Below are 11414 nucleotides of genomic sequence, written 5' to 3' on the forward strand. Positions count from 1 at the left end.
ATGTCCTGGACATAAAGATGCTCCACTTCAGGGACAGGGTGGCATGGCTGGTGTCCTCATGTGACCAGCTGAAGGACACTCTCTACCTGCCATCGCTGGGGAGAAGCCTGCTGGCCACTCAAATAAGCAGGAGGGTTAAGAGGGAGGCTTGGCTAAGGCCAGGAGGATGCCATGGCTCTCGTTAATGATTTACAAATCTGTGTGGTGAACATCCATCTTGACAGTGAGAAAACAGTTTCTTTTATTAATTTTTTTTAAATTTATCTTTAATTGGAGGATAATTCAGCTTCCCTTGTGGCTCAGCTGGTAAAGAATCCACCTGCAATGCAGGAGACCTGGGTTCAATCCCTGGGTTGGGAAGATCCCCTGGAGAAGGGAAAGGCTACCCACTCTAGTACTCTGGCCTGGAGAATTCCGTGGACTGTAGAGTCCATGGAGTCCCAAAGAGCTGGACACGACTGAGCGACTTTTTGCTTTACAATGTTATATTGGTTTCTGACATACAATGTGAATCAGCCATAATTATACATATATTAATATCCCAAGAAAAGTCGATTGAACAAGCACCAACTCCATCAAGTTCTAAGCACACCCAACATGGTTACTCTCAAGACACTCCTGAGAAGTTGCCAAAAGCTAAGTCAGCTCCAAGCTTCCATCAACAGTGAAAGGAGGGAAATAGAGGGTGTCACCAAACAGAGGGGGGCAAAAAGGGAACTAGGGTGAGGACTGTCTGGTTCCCAGATGTAGCCCTGGCTTCCTCATCTGTACAGCACTCTCACTCTCTGTCTCCCCACAAAATTCAGCAGGCTCAGGTTTTCACAGAGGCCCAAGCATCCAGCAATGATGTGAGAACCAGGTCCAGGCTAATTTACTCGTGTCCACAAGAGGATAGAAGGCTATATTCTGCTGAAAACATAGCACTGATATTACCCAACATGGTAAAATACATTACTAATATTTTCTGGAATGAAGCATGACATAAATAAAGGAAACAAACCAGACAACAACTTCTTTTATGCGTATTTCTCTACAGTTTCCCCATCATTTCTCGATCTCCATCTAAAGGTCCTGCCCCATTAAGTTAACGCCAACTTCTACACCACCCTTTCCATTCACCCCATTGCCATCACCTCTGATTTTAGATATTTCCCATCATGAATAAATTTCATGCTAGATGCCCTTCCACTCTCTCTAATCATCCCCCTTGTCATCATCACCCACTTTCAGGTGTTCCCCATGATGAATAAAGCCTTCAGCTTGTCCATCACTGTCTGTAGCCCCTCCCATGTTACCACCATCATTCGTGGAATTCAACATGCCCCCTCTCCAGCCAATTTCACAACCTCCCAGCCCAGATTCCCTCAGAGCCAGTGAGGAAGTCTTCATCCCAAAACCTCAGTCAGCGACTCCCCCCAGAATCACTCCCCACACTGTCACCACTGGAAACCATTCCCTGAAATCACAGATTTCAGCATCCCACCCTGACCACACCTTTCACTCCTCCACTCTCCATGAGAGGACCCCTCACCAATGTCCCCCAGACGCCTCAACAACAAATGACAGAAAGAGAGCAGTCAGAAACACAGACATGGATTTAAACACTTTAATAGGATTTATTGATGAAAGAAGCTGGGGTTCCTCAGCTGAGAAATTGTGCTTTGGACTGAGGTTATGAAGGCTCCTGCCAAGCTCTGGGGACCCAGCTTCAGCCATTCCTTCTGGATCCAGGCATCTCATCAAACAGAGTGAAGGGCACATTCGTCAAGTAGTGATGAGGTTCTGTGTTGTCGCCCCCCGGGCTCTCTGCACCCTGTGGAGAGACCTGCACACTGCCATTGGCCTCAGTGCTGACCAGATCCAGCCAGAATGTAGTCAGTGAGATAACTGAGCATGGAAAAGAAGGAAATCTGTTTGGATGAACTCAGGGTGTGGACATATTCATCCTCTTGCAGAAGACAGTCCAAGAGGCACACGAGGAACTGTAGCAGGGAGGGTACAGGATGGGCTGGTGTGTGGTAAGAGCACTCCTCACTTCGTTCTTCCGACATGCTGTTTGCTGGCTTTGCTTCTGCAGATCAAGCTCTGCTTGATTTTCCTGCTGGACTGAGTCTCTTAAGACACGTGCACTGAGCCCAACACATTTTATCCCTGTGCTCTAGTCCCCCATTAATCAGGGGACTACCTCTGCAACACCCTCAACTTTGGGATGTCACTGGTTTCCACTGTGCCCTAATCAGGCCTCAGCCAAGCCACGTCCATGTCAGAAACCTGGTCACCCCATTGCCCCCTGATATCGAGGGAAGTGTACTTGACTATAACATTGTACAGATGTTTCCCTGGCAAACTTTTCCCTCTCGTTAGGGTACCAGACCACACCATCTGATTCTAGCCTTGTACTGTCTTTGAAGTCTTTGAAAATCTTCGGTTAGTTGGAGGTTACTCACAAACATATAAGAGATTCCGTATAGAAGAGATTAAATTGTCCCCTTCTCATGATGTCATGAAATCAGTTTTGCTTCCATGTACACATTCATTTAAATATTCTTGATCAGTATTCCTGTATCCAACAATTGATTTCTCTTTGGAACAAGTCATAACACTTTTCCATTCCTTCACTGAGTAAAATAAAATCTTTTAACTCATGTTCAGTTCAGTTGCTCAGTCGTGTCCAACTCTTTGTGACCCCATGAACCGCAGCACGCCAGGCCTCCCTGTCCATCACCAACTCCTGGAGTCCATCCAAACCCATGTCCATCGAGTCGGTGATGCCATCCAACCATCTCATCCTCTGTCATCCCCTTCTCCTCCTGCCCTCAATCTTTCCCAGCATCAGGGTCTTTTCAAATGAGTCAGCTCTTTGCATCAGGTGGCCAAAGTATTGGAGGTGAACTCATGTTCACCTCGTGTTTATTATGTGTCTTGATTTTACAGTTTGAAAAATATCTTTGGATCATTTTGGAATTTACGATGAGATGCTTAATGGATTCATCAGAACCTGGTAAACATTATAAAGAGAGAGAAAGTGCACTTGGCGCTCAGTTTAAGTTCAGATGTTTCTCTTCCTGGCTGTCCTTGGTGAAGCCAAAGCACGAGAGATGTTTTTCTCATTTTTTTTCCTCCCTCATTTTAATTGTCATCTCTGCAAAGTTTGTGTTTCTGCTTGTTTCTGGTTCATGTACAGCTGATAACAGTTACTGCTATTTCAATTCCCAAAGCGAAAGTAGAAGAAAGAACCCTCTGATTCCAGCAATTTCAATATTCAAGCAGGCAAACCTCCATAGGTTTCAAGGCCTGGGAATAACTCTCTGTGGCTTGAGGCTCCTCCTTCTGACTCCAGAACTTCACCCCCTGACCATAGCTCTGCCCTCTAGGCCCTGGGCTCTGCCTTCAGAATCATCTTGCCTTTATTTTGAATGGAACACATGTTTGCTGCTGAGTAGCTTTATCAGCCTGTTTTCTGCTTGTCAGATTTTGGGAGCCCCACAGCCTCCTTTCATTTCATCTTCTGTCTATCCTTTCAGTTAGAGATGGCATTAGCCTCCTTTCATTTCATCTTCTGTCTATCCTTTCAGTTAGAGATGGCATTGTTCACGCTGATTTAACATGCTCAAGAGTCCTGCAGACTTCCATGTGTGTCTTGAGGAATCCATGCCCTTACACAAAAGGCTCATTCAGAGATTCTCTATTCCTTGCTTCTGCTGAGATGAGTCACAGCCCATTTTGCTTCATGGAGCCCTCTGTTTGTATATTCTGGTATTCTGATACCTTGGAGGTAACTAGCAAAAAATATCTAGCTACATCCTTGACATTTTTCTCTTCAGAACACTTTCCTGACAGTGAATCCTTTCATTTTAATGTACTTTTGCAAACTGGACAGGCTGAGACTTTCTTGTATCTTTAAGTCCTAAGTTCCTTTTTGAGTAACAGATCTTCCCTCAATTTGTCTTTTCTCTACCATTTTCACTACTAGTAGCAAGAAGAAACAAGGGCATGCTTTTAACACTTATCTTGGAAATCCTCTCTATTTAACTGAAATTTATGTAAAATTTAGCTTACAATTTGCACAATTAAATTACAATTAAATTTCTAAGCTAAATTTTCAATTCATTGCTTTTAAGTTCTGCTTTCCACATAACTGCAGGAGACAATTCACCTAAACTTTATACTACTGTGTAATAAGAATCCTCTCAAGTTTCCAAAATCATTCTCCATATTTCCTTCCAAATCTTCACCAGCAGAGGGTGTGGGAAAAAAGGAACCTTCCTACATTGTTCGTGGGAACGTAAGTTGGTACAACTGCTGTAGAGAACAGTATGGAGATTCTGTAAAAACTAAAAATAGAGTTGCCATATGATCCAGCAATCCCACTCCTGGCCATATATCCAAAGAACACCGTAATTCAAAAAGATACACGTACCCGTATGTTCATTGCAGCATTATTTACAACAGTCAAGACATGGAAGCAACCTAAGTGTCCATCAATAGGTGAATGGATAAAAAAGATGTGGTACATATATACAATGGAATGCTACTCAGCCATTAAAAAGAACAAAATAATGTCATTTGCAGCAACAGGGATGGACTTTATAGATTGTTATACCATGTGAATGAAGTCAGACAGAGAAAGACACATCATATGCTATCACTTACATGTGGAAGCCCCCAAAAGCCAAAACAAATGAACTTATATACAAAACAGAAATAGATGAACAACCATTTCAAAACAAGCCTATGGTTACCAAAGGGGAAGGAGGGGAATAGATAAATTAGGAGTTTGGGGATTAACAGATACACACTATCATATATAAAATAGATAATCAACAAAGACCTACTGAATAGCACAGGGAACTATACTGAATATTTTGCAATATCCTATAAGGGATAAGAATCTGAAAAGATTACATATAGGAACCATTTTGCTATACATCTGAAATTAACATAATATTGGAAATCAACCACAAAAAATTAAATTACATTTTTTAAGAAAAATGTCTTCAGCAACATCTGTAATGTTCATATTTCTAAAAATTGTCTATTTATGATCATTTAGGTATTCTCTATGACAATATAGGCTTTCTGTACTGTGTTCCTCACTTCCATTTGAGCCCTCATCAGCAGCACTTTCAACATTCATATTTCTATTAACTGTTCAAGGCAATCTAGCATTTGTCTGTCATCCTCCTCAAAATTACTCCAATCTATAGCCACTATCCAATTCCAAAGCAACTTCTTCTTTTAGGTATTTGTTACAGCTGCGCCCTTGGAGAAGGCAATGGCAACCCATTCCAGTACTCTTGCCTGGAAAATCCCATGGACGAAGGAGCCTGGTAGGCTGTAGTCCATGGGGTCGCTAGGAGTCGGACACAACTGAGCGACTTCACTTTCACTTTACACTTTCATGCATTGGAGAAGGAAATGGCAACCCACTCCAGTGTTCTTGCCTGGAGAATCCCAGGGATGGAGGAGCCTGGTGGGCTGCCGACTATGAAGTCACACAGAGTCGGACACGACTGAAGCGACTTAGCAACAGCAGCAGCACCCTAGTTCCTGGTACCAAAATCTGTATTAGATTCCTATGGTTGCTAAAACAGATTTGGTAGCTTACACCAACACATATTTAGTCTTGTACAATTCTGGAGGTAAAAAGTTCAGAACAGTTTCACTGGGCTGTAAACAACTTGCCAACAGGGCCATCCTCTGGAGGATCCACAGGAGAATCTGTTTCATGGCCTTTTCCAGACCCCAGGGCTCTCTATACATTCCTTCTATTTCTTGTCCCCTTTCTTCAACTTCACAGCCAACAATGTAGCATCTTGCTTCAGGGGTCAAATTTCCTCCTTCTGTATCAAATCTCTCTCTTCCTCCTTCTAATAATGACATGTGTGTTTACACCTGGACTCAATCAGATAATACATAATAATCTTCCACCTCAAGATCATTGACCTAATCTTATATGTGAATTCTCTCTTGCCATATAAGGAAACATTTGGAGATTTAAGGGATTTGGAACTGGTTATTTTTGGTGGCCACTTACTCAGCCTGTTAGGGCTTCCCTGATGGCTCAGTGGTAGATAATCTGCCTTCAATGCAGGAGACACGAATTCGATCACCAGGTCAGGAAGATACCATGGAGTAGGAAACGGCAACCAACTCCAGTATTCTGACATGGGAAATCCCATGGAGTAGGGCCTGGGGGCTACAGTCCCTGGGGTTGCAAAGGAGTCAGACACAAAGTGACTCAATAACAACATTGTTCAGCCTATCACAGCCAGCAATCCCAGGAAACTCTAGCTGGGAAGTGAAGAAAGCAAACAAAGTGTTCATTATTAATCAGCTTAATATCAATGAAAAACTTCTGAGGTAGAAAACACACTTTCCAGGGGAAGATAATGCCTCAGCATTCTGGACTACCATGCAATTAGGCAGGGTGGGTTCTGACAATCTAATAAAAGCCCTCACACAAAGAAACGCCTGTTCTAGGACCTCCCAAGTGATCCAGTGGTTAAGATTCCATGCTTCCAACGCAGGGGGCGAGGGTTCAATCTCTGCTCAGGGAACTAAGATCCAACATGCCACACAGCATGGCCAAAATAAATACAGTTTTTAAAATTGAAAAAAAAAAAAAAAGAAATACAGGTTCTGACCTTTGAAAGTTAGGCAAATATGCCTCTAAATTGTACAGGCTGTTGGGGTTTGGCCAGGATACTGACTTCACCTTCTATACCTAGAATGAGGCAGAGATGTGGCAAGACAAATGAACATTCCAGAAAGATGGCACAGGCAAATCTCTAAAATGATAAAGTACTTGGAGTGTTTAAATAAAAGCTAGTAAGTGTGACTGAACATGAGTGTAAGAAGGGAGGTTGAGATGACCTTGTATCTACCCACAAGCAATAAAGAATCTGGATTTTAACAGACTTCTTGGCACTTAGATCCATCTTTCAAATCTAGATGAACATGCACACAATTTCCATATATATTTTCTAATTAGCTAATGGGGCTTCCCTGGTAGCTTGGACGGTAAAGAGATCGCCTGCAATGCAGGAGACCAGAGTTCAATCCCTGGTTTGGGAAGATCCCCTAGAGAAAGGAATGATAACCCGCTTTAGTATTCTTGCGTGGGAAACCCCATGGACAGAGGAGCCTGGCGGGCTACAGTCCATGGGTTGCAAGAGTCAGATACGACTTAGTGACTAAACTGCTACCATCACCACCAAAATTAAGAAAAGTTTTAAGAAAACAGGATGAATGGTTCTAATACTGTGTAGTGGATTATTTGCAGAAGTGGCCACAATTGTCCCATTCTCATTTTTTCAAATGTGACTCAGTAGCTCCTCTAATCAAGATGTGGTGCCTATATCCCTTAAATCTAGACTGACCTTACCACCTAAAATGTGGAAGTGATAGTGGGCTAGTAATGGGTCTGGTCCTAAACAGACTCCATGTAATTTTACTCTTACTTGAAACACCTACTTCTTATCATGCCAATAAGCATAAGATAGCCTGCTGGAGGGTGACCGACCATGTGAAGCTGAGCCGAATCAGCCCAGTTGTCCCTTTGAAGGCCTTAGATATGTGAGCCCAGTCATGATCAGCCAAGGCAAATCATCCCCCTTTCACAGTGCTACTTATACATAGTAAATCTATAGATTCTAAAAAATCAATAATGTATTAACATAATAATTACCTTATATAATTTTATATATTTATAACTTTAAACAAGGAGAGGAAAACAAACATGTATTTATAGATTGTGTTATATTGACTTGCTTATCTGTCATTTATGGTTCTCTTCATTTGTCCATATGGATTCCAGTTACCATCTGGAGTCATTTACTTAACTCAGTACATCTGTGCTTCCACTCCAATCCCTTTGTGCTGTTATTGGAATATATACATATATATACACATATATAGATTGCATTTTCATATCTTACATGCCCATTACATTACACAATTCTTAAATCAGTTAAGAGAAGAAAAGAAATATGCATCTATATTGTCTTTTAAAGTTATAGTTATCAGTACTTGCCTTTTTTAAAAAATTGATTTGAATTACTGCCTGGAGATGCTTGCTTGCTTACTTGCTTTCAGCCTGAATAACTTCCTTTCATTTTCCTTCATCTTTTTTCTTTCTACTCCTCAAACTAGGAAATCTCAATTATCCTATCTTCATCATCACTTCATCATTCTTTCTTCTACCAGTTCAAACCTACTGGCCTTCAGTAAAATTTCTTCATTTATTGTAATTTTCAGTTCCAGAATTTCCATTTGGTTCCTCTTTATGATTTCTATTTCTTTACTGGTATGCTCTATTTGATGTAGCATTGTCATCATATCCTCCTTTATTTTTCTAATCATGGTTTCCATTAGTCCTTTGAACGTATTTCCTTTGAACATATTTATAATGGTAACTTGAAGGTCTGTGTCTACTAAATCCCACACCTGGCTGCTCTCACAAGTTTTTGTTGTCTGCTTTTGCTCTAGTCTCCTTCCCCAGTGGCTCAGATGGTAAAATGTCGGCCTGAAATGTGGGAGATTCAAATTCAATCCCTGGGTCAGGAAAATCCCCTGGAGAAGAAAATAGCAGCCCACTCCAGTATTTTTGCCTGGAAAATCCCACAGACTGAGGAGCCTGGCAGACTACAGTCCATGGGGTTGCAAAGATTCAGAGACCCTTGAGCGACTGACACTTACACTTTTATTCTGCTTTATGGGTCATAATACTGTCTGGTGTCTTTGCAGGTCTCACAATTTTTTGTTGAAAACTGGAAATTTTAGATAACACATTGCAGGAACTGGTCACTGGTCCCACAGAGTGCTTATTATTATTTCTCTGTTTAATTGTTTAGTAATTGGCTGGATTATTTTACTGAAGTCTACAGCTTCCTGTCACATGAGGAAGCCTTTGATGTTCTTCATGGGGTGTGGACTTGGGTATGAACCCAGACACCCCGGAACAACAGAACATTCATTTCCGCAGAACTCTCTTATCTCTTCTCTGACCAAACCCAACCTTTAAGTTCCACTAATTACTAGTTGATTGCCCTGTTGTTTTTAAAAATTCCCTGAGGGCATGTATTGTACCATATACTTGGTATAATCCAACCCAGGCTCTCTTGAAAGTTTAGTTGCTTAGTCACTGTTTAAGTTTGTTCTGTTCTCAGGAAGGCTCCTCCCAGGTGTCACTTTTTCAGTTTCTCTCCAAAAAACTAGCCAGCCTATAGCTTTGTCTGGATCTCTCAATTAATCTCCCAATCTCTGTCCAATTGCCTTTCAACACAACTTCCACTGTTTTTGAGAGTGCCTTTAGATATGAGCTTCTCCATGCTCTGTTGAAATCAGTTCCTTTGGTAAGAGATTCAGTTTTAGGGCCTGCATCACCTCTGATAATGCAGAGCCTTGGCTCTGGAGCTGAGAGTGGGGACAATGGAGCTCCTCTCTTGTGTGATACCCTATTTTAGGAGCTGAATACCTGAGGGTGAGGTAGCCTCAGGTCTTCTCAGTTTGCCTCTCCAAGTGTGCATCACCCATGAATTATAACCCATGTAAGGGTGATCAGGTCCCAGCATACTCAGGGATGATGCACCCAAGGTAGAACCTCTATCCCATGAGCAGGAATTAGGAGGAAGAAGCGAGTCCCCATCTCTGAGCCACACTTGCCCAGAACACAGCCTTAGTAACAAATAACAGGGGGCAGAATGAGAAACACTAATGTCCAGCCCCTCTCCTAAAGACAGCCCTTGGATTAGGAGCTGGAGGGAAGAGCCCTGTGTCCTTGGCTGCACCAGTCCTGAGTGGAGTTTCCATTTTGCTGAATGGGAGGGAGGAAGGATGGAGTGGGTATCAATTCAAATCCCTTAAGACTTGCTGCTGTCTCCTTGTTTTAACAGATTTCCTTGAAGATATATTTCTTCATGTGCTGTATACCCTTAAGGCCATTTCCAGAAATCTTAAATGGTTGTTTCAAAAATAATTTTCATCAGTTTTCTGGGGGAGTTGGTCTACAGAGCATGTCTCACTTCCCTGCTGGAAGTGGAACTTGGGTTGTAATTTTATTTATTTATTTGAATGTGTCAGGTCTTAGTTGCAGCACCCAGGATCTTCCTTGTGACACATGGCCTCTTCATTGTCACATGCAGGCTTCTCTCCAGTTTTGGCACGTGAGCTCCAGAGCTTGCAGCACATAGGCTCTCTAGTTGTGGCATGTAGGCTTAGTTGCCCAATGGTATGTGGGATCTTAGCTCACCCATCACTGTGTGAGCTGCATTAGCAGAATGATTCTTAACCACTGGACCACCAGCCAAGTCCCTGGTTGCGGATTTTAAGTTACTAAGGTCTACTAGCTGACTATCTAGCATCATTGCAGCAACACATAACTGATGCACACAACTTACTAATGGAACCACTCATGGAACCCCAGGCTGTCAAGACTTCATGGGGAATCCAGAGTGTTCTCTCTTTTGACACTGAAGCCACTCTAGGAATTTAGTGCATTAAATCACTTCTATGGTAAATAATCCAATGGACTGAAAAATACTTCATGCAGTTTCCAAAAGTGCTTCTCAGAAATGAGTTGTACTGGAAGAATCTGACTAATCTGACTTGCACAGAGGCTTAAATAAAGTTTAATGCTTTAGGCAATGAGAAGGGGCCAATTATTCTGCATTACCAAAAAATATATACTCTCAAAATTCACAGTGGTCAGCAAAATTGTAAGACTGAAGATTTGCTTTTAATTAAGAGGAGTCATAACTGCATTTTAAAACAGTGCTTCTTGAAAATTAAAAAAAAATAGCTCTTCATGAAAACTGAACTTACAGAGTGAGATCCTCCTTCTCCAGACATTTAATCAGGTCTGACATAGAAAGTGACAGAAAGAACATCTAAGAACTTCTTTGCTTTAATTACAGAGTCAGAAATGCTGACTATCTGGTATACTTCACCCACAATATGAAACAAATGCCAAAATTACCAAGCAGGAAAAATCCTATCCATCAATAGAATCACAGGAAATCAATCACATCTATCCATCAATAGAATCTTCTAATAAAGATAACTAAAGAACCCAACAGCATTTTCAGCAGAGTCAAATATTTATTTGACTGTGCCAGGTCTTAGTGGCAACATGGAGGATCTAGTTCCCTGACCAGGGATCAAACCTGGGCCCCCTGGATTGACAGCTGGGAGTCTTAGCCACTGGACCACCAGGGAAGTCCCAGAATCCCTTTTCTTGACCTACAAGAGCACACATCACTGGTACTCATAGTCCAGCAACTGACTTCTCTGCTACAATACACCCACATTTTTTAAAAAGCAAAATTTGCATGGTGAATGTTAGAAAAACTTTTTGTAATCATTTCATCATATAAATAAATCAATCCATCATGCTGTATTCCTTAAACTTATAC

This window comes from Budorcas taxicolor, chromosome X, assembly GCF_023091745.1.
Source record: "Budorcas taxicolor isolate Tak-1 chromosome X, Takin1.1, whole genome shotgun sequence".
Classification (NCBI taxonomy): Eukaryota; Metazoa; Chordata; class Mammalia; order Artiodactyla; family Bovidae; genus Budorcas; species Budorcas taxicolor.